General features: G+C 42.5%; 1 pseudogene; it reads right to left on the minus strand.

Annotated features, from left to right (window-relative positions):
* Window positions 1-5012: 5012 nt before the first annotated feature.
* Window positions 5013-9775, minus strand: LOC145864102 (uncharacterized; annotated as a pseudogene).
* Window positions 9776-14326: the final 4551 nt, after the last annotated feature.

The raw sequence follows: 14326 nt of genomic DNA on the forward strand, positions 1-14326 counted from the left end.
GCATTCGATTTGGGGGCGTGAGCCAGGTGCACGGCTCTGTCTGATGGAGAAGTCGGCTCGAAACAAAAGTGACGTAATAAGCACGTGTAGTAATTATTAGGATCTGTTTTCCCATGCAATAGTGATTGCTTTTGAGAAGCAACATGGCTTCAGTGTGTAAATCAGAAAGATGTGTAGCATCGAGTAATTGGCTTTGGCCCCCTCCCAGTTAGGGGGGGTGATGAGCTCTACAGCAGAGTCTCTCAACTCAACTGCTAGTTGAAAAATGTTTTCTGCCCCTCCCAAAATATAGAATTTGTAGATAATTGGCCCTCTTTCTGGGACTCACCCACAAACAGGACCAAGCCTGGCCTGCTGAGGAGTGACTGACTCCATCTTAGCTGGAGGGGTGCTCTCATCTTATCTATGAACATAGACAGGGCTCTAACTCCTCGAGCTCCACAATGAAATAGCCAGCCTGCCAGTTTAGTGGAGTCTGCCACTAGCACAGTCAGTGTAGTCAGCTCAGCTATCCCCATTGAGACCGTGTCTGTGCCTCGATCTAGGTTGGGAAAAACTAAACATGGCAGTGTTTGCTCTAGCAATCTCACTTGAATAAAGACCTCCATTCCTGTCATTATTGAAAGAGATTGTGATATCTCACATCTCAAAATAGGGCTACTTAATGTTAGATCCCTCACTTCCAAGGCAGTTATAGTTAATGAACTAATTAATCACTGATCATAATCTTGATGTGATTGGCTTGACTGAATCATGGCTTAAGCCTGATGAATTTACTGTGTTAAATGAGGCCTCTCCTCCTGGTTACACTAGTGACCATATCCCCCGCGCATCCCGCAAAGGCGAAGGTGTTGCTAACATTTACGATAGCAAATTTCAATTTACAAAAAAAAAGACTGCATTTTTGTCTTTTGAGCTTCTAGTCATGAAATCTATGCAGCCTACTCAATCACTTTTTATAGCTACTGTTTACAGGCCTCCTGGGCCATATAGTTCTGTCCCGTGGAATAAATATTGTGGATCTTAATGTTTTTCTCATAATCCTGGACTATCAGACCACCATTTTATTACGTTTGCAATGGCAACAAATAATCTGCTCAGACCCCAACCAAGGATCATCAAAAGCCGTGCTATAAATTCTCGGACAACCCAAAGATTCCTAGATGCCCTTCCAGACTCCCTCCGCCTACCCAAGGACGTCAGAGTACAAAAATCGATTGACCACCTAACTGAGGAACTAAATTTAACCTTGCGTAATACCCTAGATGCAGTCGCACCCCTAAAAACAAAAAACATTTGTCATAAGAAACTAGCTCCCTGGTATACAGAAAATACCTGAGCCCTGAAGCAAGCTTCCAGAAAATTTAAATGGAAATGGCGCTACACCAAACTGGAAGTCTTCCGATTAGTATGGAAAGACAGTACCGTGCAGTATCAAAGAGCCCTCACTGCTGCTCAATCATCCTATTTTTCCAACTTAATTGAGGAAAATAAGAACAATCCAAAATTTATTTTTGATACTGTCACAAAGCGAAATAAAAAGCAGCATTCCCCAAGAGCGGATGGCTTTCACTTCAGCAGTGATAAATTCATGAACTTCTTTAACGAAAACATCATGATCATTAGAAAGCAAAGTACTGACTCCTCTTTAAATCTGCGTATTTCTCCAAAGCTCAGTTGTCCTGAGTCTGCACAACACTGCCAGGACCTAGGATCAAGGGAGACATTCAAGTTTTTTAATGCTATATCTCTTGACACATTGATGAAAATAGGCTTCTAAACCTTCAAGCTGCATACTGGATCCTATTCCAACTAAACTACTGAAAGAGCTGCTTCCTGTGCTTGGCCCTCCTATGTTGAACATAATATATGCCTCCCTATCCACCGGATGTTTATCAAACTCACTAAAAGTGTCAGTAATAAAGCCTCTTGAAAAAGCCAAACCTTGACCCAGAAAATATAAATAACTATCGGCCTATATCGAATCTCCCATTCCTCTCCAAAAAATGTGAAAAAGCTGTTGCGCAGCAACTCACTGCATTTCTGAAAACAAACAATGTAAACAAAACACTTCAGTCTGGTTTTAGACCCCATCATAGCATTGAGACTGCACTTGTGAAGGTGGTAAATTACCTTTTAATGGCGTCAGACCAAGGCTCTGCATCTGTCCTTGTGCTCCTAGACCTCAGTGCTGCTTTTGATACCATCGATCACCACATTCGTTAGGAGAGATTGGAAACCCAAATTGGTCTACACAGACAAGTTCTAGCCTGGTTTAGAGCTTAACTGTCGGAAAGATATCAGTTTGTCTCTGTGGACGGTTTGTCCTCTGACAAAGCAACTGTACATTTCGGTGTTCCTCAAGGTTCCGTTTTAGATCACTATTGTTTTCACTATATATTTTACCTCTTGGTGATGTCATTCGGAAACATATTGTTAACTTTCACTGCTATGAGGACGATACACAGCTGTACATTTTGTGAAACATGGTGAAGCCCCAAAATTCCCCTCCCTGGAAGCCTGTGTTTCAGACATAAGGAAGTGGATGGCGGCAAATGTTTTACTTTTAAACTCGGACAAAACAGAGATGCTAGTTCTAGGTCCCAAGAAACAAAGAGATCTGCTGTTGGATCTGACAATTAATCTTGATAGTTGTACAGTTGTCTCAAATAAAACTGTGAAGGACTGTAAAGGGATTTATATGTTTTAATGTAATGATTAAATAATTCTACCCTGAGACTTAACTATTAGGGATATGGTCTATATAGCATGTAGAATGAGTAACTAAAGGGTTAAGCATAAATCTAACAAGGTTGGACTGGGAACGAGAAGAATGTGTGTCTGTGTGTTTAAGTAAACACCAAGAACTGTTAAACTGTGGTTGACCTGCCCTAGCTTGAACTCTGAGGGTTTAAGATATAAGAGGGAGTCCCCCTCAAGGTTTCCCTAATCTCAGAGGAATGAAACTGTCGGCTGAGTAATGATCTACAGTGTTAAGAGATCTGGGGCCTTAATGTTTGTGTGTATGTGTGTGTGTAAATAAGGAGTGGTATATAATCGATGTCTTTGTACAATGGACTTCAGAGCGCCCTCGTGAATAAACACTTCTGATTCTTGTAAGCTAGGCCTCCGTCTGTTTCATTCAACCAGAATCTCACACATTCTGGGTGACAGACTGAGTATTTTAATTGAAGTTAACATTGAGAACATAATTCTCGTAACAAGGACCTCGGCGTTACTCTGGACCCTGATCTCTTTCAAGGACAGCATTTTTCAATCTATGCAACATTGCAAAAATCAGAAACTTTCTGTCCAAAAATGATGCAGAAAAATGTATCCATGCCTTTGTCACTTCTTGATTAGACTACTGCAATGCTCTACTTTCCAGTTACCCAGATAAAGCACTAAATAAACTTCAGTTTAGAATCTTGACTAGAACCCAAAAATCTGATCATATTACTCCAGTGCTAGCCTCTCTACACTGGCTTCCTGTAAAGGCTAGGGCTGATTTCAAGGTTTTACTGCTAACCTACAAAGCATTATGTGGGCTTGCTCCTACCTATCTTTCCGATTTGGTCCTGCCGTACAGACCTACACATACGCTACGGTCACAATACGCAGGCCTCCTTATTGTTCCTAGAATTTCTAAGCAAACAGCTGGATGCAGGGCATTCTCCTATAGAGCTCCATTTTTATGGAATGGTCTGCCTATCCATGTGAGAGATGCAGACTCGGTCTCGACCTTTAAGTCTTTATTGAAGACTCATCTCTTCAGTAGGTCCTATGATTGAAGGTGAACGGAAAGACACTGGAGCGACGAACCACCCTTGTTGTCTCTGCCTGGCCGGTTCCCCTCTCTCCACTGGTATTCTCTGCCTCTCACCCTATTACGGGGGCTGAGTCACTGGCTTACTGGTGCTCTTCCATGCTGTCCCTAGGAGGGGTGCGTCACTGTGTGGGTTGAGTCACTGACGTGATCTTCCTGTCCGGGTTGGCACCCCCCTCGGGTTCGTGCCGTGGTTGAGATCTTCGTGTGCTATACTCGGCCTTGTCTCAGGGTAGTAAGTTGGTGGTTGAAGATATCCCTGTAGTGGTGTGCAGGCTGTGCTTTGGCAAAGTGGGTGGGGTTATATCCTGCCTGGTTGGCCCTGTCCGGGGGTATCGTCGGATGAGGCCACAGTGTCTCCCATCCCCGCCTCCAGTATTTATGCTGCAATAGTTTATGTGTCAGGGGCTAGGATCAGTCTGTTATATCTGGAGTATTTCTCCTGTCTTGTCCTGTGTGAATTGAAGTATGCTCCCTCTAACGCTCTCTCTTTCTCTCTCTTCTCTCTTCTCTCAGAGGACCTGAGCGCTAGGACCATGCCTCAGGACTACCTGGCCTGATGACTCCTTGCTGTCCCCAGTCCACCTGGTCATGCTGCTGCTCCAGTTTCAACTGTTCTGCCTGCGGCTATGGAACCCTGACCTGTTCACCGGACGTGCTACCTTGTCCCGGACCTGCTGTTTTCGACTCTCTCTCTACCGCACCTGCTGTCTCTAACTCTGAATGATTGGCTATGAAAACCCAACTGACATTTACTCCTGAGGTGCTGACCTGTTGCACCCTCTACAACCACTGTGATTATTATTATTTGACCTTGCTGGTTATCTATGAACTTTTGAACATCTTGGCCATGTACTGTTATAATCTCCACCCGGCACAGCCAGAAGAGGACTGGCCACCCCTCAGAGCCTGGTTCCTCTCTAGGTTTCTTCCTAGATTCCTGCCTTTCTAGGGAGTTTTTCCTAGCACCGTGCTTCTACATCTGCATTGCTTTAAAAAATATATATATATTTTTTATATGCATGTGTACAAACACCTGCACGGCATCAGCCTCAGGCATTTACATTTTTACATTTACGTCATTTAGCAGACGCTCTTATCCGGAGCGACTTACCTTATGATATCCAGTGGAACAACCACTTTACAATAGTACATCTATATCTTTTTTTGGGGGGGGGGGGTAGGGGGGGTTAGAAGGATTACTTAATCCTTTCCCAGGTATTCCTTAAAGAGGTGAGGTTTCAGGTGTCTCCGGAAGGTGGTGATTGACTCCGCTGTCCTGGCGTCGTGAGGGAGCTTGTTCCACCATTGGGGTGCCAGAGCAGCGAACAGTTTTGACTGGGCTGAGCGGGAACTCTGCTTCCGCAGAGGTAGGGAGGCGAGCAGGCCAGAGGTGGATGAATGCAGTGCCCTTCTTTGGGTGTAGGGACTGATCAGAGCCTGAAGGTACGGAGGTGCCGTTCCCCTCACAGCTCCGTAGGCAAGCACCATGGTCTTGTAGCAGATGCGAGCTTCAACTGGAAGCCAGTGGAGTGTGCGGAGGAGCGGGGTGACGTGAGAGAACTTGGGAAGGTTGAACACCAGACGGGCTGTGGCATTCTGGATGAGTTGTAGGGGTTTGATGGCACAGGCAGGGAGCCCCGCCAACAGCGAGTTGCAGTAATCCAGACGGGAGATGACAAGTGCCTGGATTAGGACCTGCGCCGCTTCCTGTGTGAGGCAGGGTCGTACTCTGCGAATGTTGTAGAGCATGAACCTACAGGATCAGGTCACCGCCTTGATGTTAGCGGAGAACGACAGGGTGTTGTCCAGGGTCACGCCAAGGCTCTTAGCACTCTGGGAGGAGGACACAATGGAGTTGTCAACCGTGATGGCGAGATCATGGAACGGGCAGTCCTTCCCCGGGAGGAAGAGCAGCTCCGTCTTGCCGAGGTTCAGCTTGAGCTGGTGATCCGTCATCCACACTGATATGTCTGCCAGACATGCAGAGATACGATTCGCCACCTGGTTATCAGAAGGGGGAAAGGAGAAGATTAATTGTGTGTCGTCTGTGTAGCAATGATAGGAGAGACCATGTGAGGATATGACAGAGCCAAGTGACTTGTGAGAATAGGAGAGGGCCTAGAACTGAGCCCTGGGGGACACCAGTGGTGAGAGCACGTGGTGCGGAGACGGATTCTCGCCATGCCACCTGGTAGGAGCGATCTGTCAGGTAGGACGCAATCCAAGAGTGAGCCGCGCCGGAGATGCCCAACTCGGAGAGGGTGGAGAGGAGGATCTGATGGTTCACAGTGTCAAAGGCAGCAGATAGGTCTAGAAGGATGAGCGCAGAGGAGAGAGAGTTAGCTTTAGCAGTGCGGAGAGTCTCCGTGACACAGAGAAGAGCAGTCTCAGTTGAATGACCAGTCTTGAAACCTGACTGATTTGGATCAAGAAGGTCATTCTGAGAGAGATAGCAAGAGAGCTGGCCAAGGACGGCACGCTCAAGAGTTTTGGAGAGGAAAGAAAGAAGGGATACTGGTCTGTAGTTGTTGACATCGGAGGGATCGAGTGTAGGTTTTTTGAGAAGGGGTGCAACTCTTGCTCTCTTGAAGACGGAAGGGACGTAGCCAGCAGTCAAGGATGAGTTGATGAGCGAGGTGAGGTAAGGGAGAAGGTCTCCGGAAATGGTCTGGAGAAGAGAGGAGGGGATAGGGTCAAGCGGGCAGGTTGTTGGGCGGCCGGCCGTCACAAGTCGCAAGATTTCATCTGGAGAGAGAGGGGAGAAAGAGGTCAAAGCATAGGGTAGGGCAATGTGAGCAGGACCAGCGGTGTCGTTTGACTTAACAAACGACGATCGGATGTCGTCAACCTTCTTTTCAAAATGGTTGACAAAGTCGTCCGCAGAGAGGGAGGAGGGATTCAGGAGGGAGGAGAAGGTGTTAAAGAGCTTCCTAGGGTTAGAGGCAGATGCTTGGAATTTATAGTGGTAGAAAGTGGCTTTAGCAGCAGAAACAGAGGAAGAAAATGTGGAGAGGAGGGAGTGAAAAGATGCCAGGTCCGCAGGGAGGCTAGTTTTCCTCCATTTCCGCTCGGCTGCCCAGAGCCCTGTTCTGTGAGCTCGCAATGAGTCGTCAAGCCACGGAGCAGGAGGGGAGGACCGAGCCGGCCAGGAGGATAGGGGACATAGAGAGTCAAAGGATGCAGAAAGGGAGGAGAGGAGGGTTGAGGAGACAGAATCAGGAGATTGGTTGGAGAAGGTTGAGCAGAGGGAAGAGATGATTGGATGGAAGAGGAGAGAGTAGCAGGAGAGAGAGAGCGAAGGTTGCGATGGCGCAATATCATCTGAGTAGGGGCAGAGTGAGTAGTGTTGGAGGAGAGCGAGAGGGAAAAGGATACAAGGTAGTGGTCGGAGACTTGGTGGGGAGTTGCAGTGAGATTGGTAGAAGAACAGCATCTAGTAAAGATGAGGTCAAGCGTATTGCCTGCCTTGTGAGTAGGGGGGGACGGTGAGAGGGTGAGGCCAAAAGAGGAGAGGAGTGGAAAGAAGGAGGCTGAGAGAAATGAGTCAAAGGTAGACGTAGGGAGGTTAAAGTCACCCAGAATTGTGAGGGGTGAGCCATCCTCAGGAAAGGAACTTATCAAGGCGTCAAGCTCATTGAAGAACTCTCCAAGGGAACCTGGAGGGCAATAAATGATAAGGATGTTAAGCTTGAATAGGCTAGTGATTGTGACAGCATGGAATTCAAAGGAGGAGATAGACAGATGGGTCAGGGGAGAAAGAGAGAATGTCCACTTGGGAGAGATGAGGATTCCAGTCCCGCCACCCCGCTGACCAGATGCTCTCGGGGTATGCGAGAACACGTGGTCAGACGAGGAGAGAGCAGTAGGAGTAGCAGGGTTTTCTGTGGTAATCCATGTTTCCGTCAGAGCCAAGAAGTCGAGGGACTGGAGGGTAGCATAGGCTGAGATGAACTCTGCCTTGTTGGCCGCAGACCGACAGTTCCAGAGGCTGCCGGAGACCTGGAACTCCACGTGGGTCGTGCGCGCTGGGACCACCAGGTTAGAGTGGCAGCGGCCACGCGGTGTGACGCGTTTGTGTGGCCTGTGCAGAGAGGAGAGAACAGGGATAGACAGACACATAGTTGACAGGCTAAAGGAGAGGCTACGCTAATGCAAAGGAGATTGGAAAGAAAATTAACTAAACAACTGGGGAAGCGAGAGAGCAGGGCCTCCCTCACTAACCATTCGCTGAAACACTCAAATATAACTATTCCAACTTCCACTTAGAAATTATAATTGATGTAAACTACAGTGGTTCAATGTTTCCAGGAATAGGCTCAAACTTAGTTTATTCAGCTAGATAACTTGGTACAGTATTCTTCCAGCTTCTTCCAGTGCACCGTGTCCTATGACGCCGTAGCTAACTAGCATGCTAGCATCCAATAACACACGGTTAGCACCAATACTTGGTTACAACAAACAGGCAAACCGGCATTAGTTGTAAAATCACTGCCACTTAGTGTCATTCAAATGTACTTTTATTATGTTTTATTTTGACTTTTTTCCCTTTATCTTTTGACCATCATTCTCTCTCTCACACAGCAACTCCACTCCCACTCCCACTTTTCCACATACCAACCTTCAGCTTCCCTCAGCCCATCCCATCTATCTCTGCTGGCCACCCACTTCGTGTTTCTACGCAACACATATCTTTCAACTATGCTATGATGTTTAACGTACAATTTCAATCTATCTAATCGAATAGAATATACAGATTGCGTGTTGAAGATAAATACTTTTACAAAGAGTATTAGTATATTAGTAATTGACTGACTCGGTCTCTCCAGATCTCCTAACAGTACTATTTCTAGGGTCAATTTTAGATCAATGCTATATATTTTCAGCCATTCCTGAACCTGAGACCAGAATCAGGCTACCTGAGGGCAATAGCAAAATAAATGGTCTATTGATTCTATATCCTCACAACAAAATCTGCAGAGCTTCGATGATTCTATGCCCCAAATATTCAACATTTTGTTGGTGGCAATAATTCTATATCATAATTTTAGCTGAAAAGCACGAAGTCTTGAATCTTGCGTTGTTTTATATATCAACTCATACACCCTATACGATGGAATCGGTACATCAAAAATCTCTTCCCAACTATTTTGCAATCTGTATGGCACAGTTGTCAACATCCTGGTCCTCAAATGAAACTGGTATACTTTCCTATTTATGCTATCCCACCTCCTCCTGCTGCCACCCGCCTCCTCCATTTTTGGGGCAATGCTGTAATCAATTGGTTGTACTCTTGGATTGAGCAGACCTTCCCGTACAATTCTGATAACTCCATGAAGAACATAACTCTACCATTACAATTTACAATATCATTTAAGAACAAAATACCCTTTTCAAAAATCTTTCCCATAAATACAGTTATTTTATCAACCAGCACATTTGAGTTCAGCCATAATATTTGTTGTAATATTTGTTATACCTTTTCAGGGGGATGAAATTGAAATTGTAGCCAGCTCTGCAGTGCTTGTTTGAAAGAGACAGATACATTGAAAAAAGTATAATTTTCAATTAATCGAAAATGAGACATGGCAATCTGCACAAAGGCAAAAAGGCCATTTTTAAACAATGGATGAGCTTTTCTTATTAATCTACTTGAGAACCATTTAGGGTTCAAATAAAACTTTTGAATGAGTGAAGCTTTTAGAGAGAGGTTTAGTGCTTTTATGTTTAATAATCTCAACCCACCCAATTCATATTCATTATATAGATAGGCTCGTTTTATTTTGTCTGGTTTAGCGTCCCAGATAAAGCTAAATATTTTTTCACATATGATTTGAAAACGAATCATCAGGAGAAGGCAGCGCCATAAGTAAGTGAGTAAACTGAGATATGACTAAGGAGTTAATCAGGGCAATTTATTCATAAATCGACAGGTATTTACCTCTCCATGGTTGCAGGATCTTGTCTATTTTTACAAGTTTTCTATTAAAATTCATTGTAGAGAGCTTTTGTGCATTTTTCTCCATATTCCATCCAGTTTGCTTTATTTTTGTAATAGATTACATTAGATCGTTCTTGAATAAGTTCCTCGAGTTCTTTTTGTTTTTCCTCTGACTTATTTTGTATCTCTGTAGTATCGTTTATATTGCTATCTACCTGTACTATTAGTTCATGGTTTCCCCTTGTTAGTCTTGTTTCTTTAGCCAGAAACTGCTTTTTTATTATTGATGAATATTGAATTGAATGACCCCTGAAGGTACATTTAAAGGTATCCCAAACAATAAGGGGATTTGCTGAACCTATATTATCCTGGAAAAATTAGGTTCTAAATTCTTTTGTCTTAGTTAAAAATAAGTTGTCCTCCAGTAAACTTTGATTAAATTTCCAATATCCCCGTCCTCGTGGAAAATCTATAAGAGTTATGTGAATGCCAATTAGATGATGATCCGATGCATTCTGTCTCCTATTAAAACTTTTTAAACTTTTGATGCAAGAGAGAAAGAGACAAGAAAGTAGTCAAGACGACTAGCTTGATTAAGTCTCCTCCATGTATATCTCACTAGGTCGGGGTTTTTTAGTCTCCAAATATCCACTATTTCTAATGTGTCCATAATATTTGTGATTTCCTTAAGGGCACGGTGATGATAGCTTGTAGAGTGATTACCTTTACGGTCCATTGAGGTACTTAACACTGTGTTATAGTCTTCTACCATAATGATTAGATAATTTGTTGCCTGTAAGTTCAATAAATTGGTATAAATGTTTTCGAAGAAGTGTGGATCATCCTGATTTAAACCATATAGATTAATGAGCCAAATCTCTTTTTGCCCACTTTCATATTCAAAAGAATCCACCTTCCTTGCGAATCATTTCTGATTATTTGCACAATCAGATCGACATTTATGTTAATTAATATCATCACACCCTTTGAGTTCATTTGTCCATGACAGAAAATGATTTCACCACCCCATTCCTTTTTCCACGCAACTTCATCTAATGATGTAGAGTGAGTTTCCTGTAAACAGTATATGTTATATTCCTTTTCATTTAGCCATGTAAAGACTGATCTTCTTTTTTATAATCTGCTAAACCATTTCAATTATATCTGGCTATACTTATTTCACCCCTTACCATAACTAGATACTATTCTCAGGCTAAATTGACCATAATTAGTGCTTGTAAAGTTACTGCCATCAGAGGTATTATGAAGGTCAAAACTAGAGCTTTCAAATGTCTGATATTTACAATTCAAGAAATAGGTTCTAGCAATATGTGTTTTATTCCCTTGCCTGTTTGTCTGTGAGCCAATGCCACTGATGTTAGAAAATTGAGACAAATTATGTGTGTAACAAATCTGAGTAGGTTGATGTGTATAATATTGGATATGATATAATGAGAGTGTGTATGATGTCTGTATAAGAGTAAGACTATGTGTGATGTCCAAATAAATAATAACTGCCAATTTGCATGTTTGAGTGTCTATGTGTGTAACATGTAGTGCTTATAGCCTTAATATTCATATTCAATTTGCATGTTTGAGTGTCTATGTGTGTAACATGTAGTGCGTATAGCCTTAATATTCATATTCAATTTGCATGTTGAGTGTCTATGTGTGTAACATGTAGTGCGTATAGCCTTAATATTCATAATTGTAATCCATATCGTATCACCATCATAGTTGCATCATAATTACCTTTAACATCATTGAAAAACACATCCCAGCATTTCCTTGGCAATTGACATTTCACATGATCATGAAAGAGACCTTGCATTACTCTAGAGACGGCTTCACTACAGTACAAATGTATTCCATACAATATGTTATTATTCCCCAATGCCCCTATTCTGATATCTTCCCCTTGCTTGTTGTAAACGTATATAAACTTGTAGACAAATACATAAAAAATATAGAGAAACAATAAATACATTAAATTATAAAACAGTTCTCGATAATAGAGAGGAAGAGAAAAGAAAAGAGAGTGAGAGAAGAGAGCGAGATCAGGTGTGTGTGTATGTGTAAGTCCGTATGTGTAAGCAAGCATGTAGTTGAGTACATGTGTGTTCATATCCACTTCATAATGTTCAGATATTTTAACATCTGCATTTCTTGCTGTTTGGGGTTTTAGGCTGGGTTTCTGTATAGCACTTTGTGACATCAGCTGATGTAAAAAGGGCTTTATAAATACATTTGATTGATTTACCATCCTTCTCAGTGAATTTCACAAAAATAAAAATAGTGAAACATTAAAAAAATGATCCTTTTTAGAGAATTATACTAAATATATTCATGTCACCAAATAATTGATTAAAACATACTGTTTTGCAATGAAGGTCTTACAGTAGCCTCAACAGCTCTCTGTAGGGTAGCACCATGGTGTAGCTGGAGGACAGCTAGCTTCCGTCCTCCTCTGGGTACATTGGCTTCAATACAAAATATAAGAGGCTCATGGTTCTCACCCCCTTACATAGACTTACACAGTAATCGTGACAGCTTCTGGAGGACGTCCTCCAACCTATCAGAGCTCTTGCAGCATGAACTGACATGTTGTCCACCCAATCAAAGGATCAGAGAATGAATCTAGTACTGAAAGCATTAGCTACAGCTAGCTAGCAATGCAGTGCATAAAACGTGGTGAGTAGTTGACTCAAAGAGAGAGAAAGACAATAGTTGAACAGCTTTGAACAAATGAATTTCTTCAAAAATGAAGGAGAAGTAAGAGAGAGAGAGAGAAATGCAGCTAGCTAGTTTAGCCTACTCAAACACCAGCTCAAACAGAGAGGGATGCTATGTTAGCTAGCTGGCTATGACTATCCAACACTGAAACTCTTCCAAGTCAAGGTAAGATTTTGGTTTTACTAATTTATTGCCACCGGGGCCCGCCGGTGTAACTGCTTACTGACTGTACACTGTACTGCATGATTGTAGTGAGTTTACTAACGCATTAGTTCTATTAGCTATGTTGAGTATGACTTTACTTTAGGCCAATAAAAGGGATCACCACCACACAAACTCAACCAGATCTGGCAACATTCTAGCCCTAGATTGTCCAGCAGGGGGCGTTAGATACATATTTCCTTTTATAGTCTGATTCCCACACACAAATACACCATAAACAAAGAGCAACAGAATGTAATATATTGTTCACAGGCGGCCCGTGGCACCTTAATTGGGGAGGACGTGCTCATAGTAATGGCTGGAATGGAATCAATGGAATGGTATCAAACACATCAAACACATATTTTCCATGTGTTTGATACCATTCCATTTACTCCATTCCAGTCATTATTATGAGCCGTCCTCCCCTCAGCAGCCTCTTGTGATATTGTTGTATAGATTTTACAAGATGTGTCATTTTCCTCTTCTAACAAGGAAAAAGATGAGCTCCCAGCTTTTAGTGAATACTTTTGGATGATTCAATCATCATATTTCTATGTTTTATTTAACCTTTATTTAACTAGGCAAGTGAGTTAAGAACAAATTCTTATTTACAATGACGGCCTACCAAAAGGCAAAAGGCCTCCTGCGGGGACGGGCCTGGGATTTAAAAAAATAAATAATAAATACATTTAAATATAGGACAAAACACACATCACAACAAGAGAGACACAACACTACATAAATAGAGACCTAAGACAACAACATAACAAGGCAGAAAAACATGACAACACACCATGGTAGCAACACAACATGAAAACAACATGGTCGCAACACAACATGGTAGCAGCACACAAACATGGTACAAACATTATTGGGCACAGACAACAGCACATAGGTCAAGAAGGTAGAGACAACAATACATCACGCAAAGCAGCCACAACTGTCAGTAAGAGTGTCCATGATTGAGTCTTTGAATCAAGAGATTGAGATAAAACTGTCCATTTTGAGTGTTTGTTGCTGCTCGTTCCAGTCGCTATCTGCAGCGAACTGAAAAGAGGAGCAACACAGGGATGTGTGTGCTTTGGGTACCTTTAACAGAATGTGACTGGCAGAACGGGTGTTGTATGTGGAGAATGATATGGACATCACTATTTAAGCATTTAGCCTACCCACTGGGCACACCACATCATTTCAACGTGGACACTTGTTGATCAATGAGATTACAACCTATTCACCCATTCAAAAAAACAGCCAAAAGTTAGTTGAATTTCTAATGTGTTATCACTATGCTTTCAACCATCGAAGAGCACAACCAAATTCCCATGGGAAAACAATGTCAGATTTTTGGTTTAGTTGTCACCCACATGTGCCACTGTGCTTTCAAAAATGTAATCTACTTAATCCCCAAAAGTAATTATTTATCATGAGTGGGCCATAAACAATAACTAGTAATGCTGCATAATCAAAAAAAGGTTCAAATCTCACCTTTCAGGTAATTTAAAAAAATGAATTGCTGAGGTGTAGTCACTTTTGAGGACACATGCTCAAGTACACAGTACAAATATGATCAAAATAAAATATTTTATGATGTATTTCCTACTCAACATGAATAAGGCTTGAAA

This window comes from Salmo salar, chromosome 02, assembly GCF_965601325.2.
Source record: "Salmo salar chromosome 02, fSalSal1, whole genome shotgun sequence".
Classification (NCBI taxonomy): Eukaryota; Metazoa; Chordata; class Actinopteri; order Salmoniformes; family Salmonidae; genus Salmo; species Salmo salar.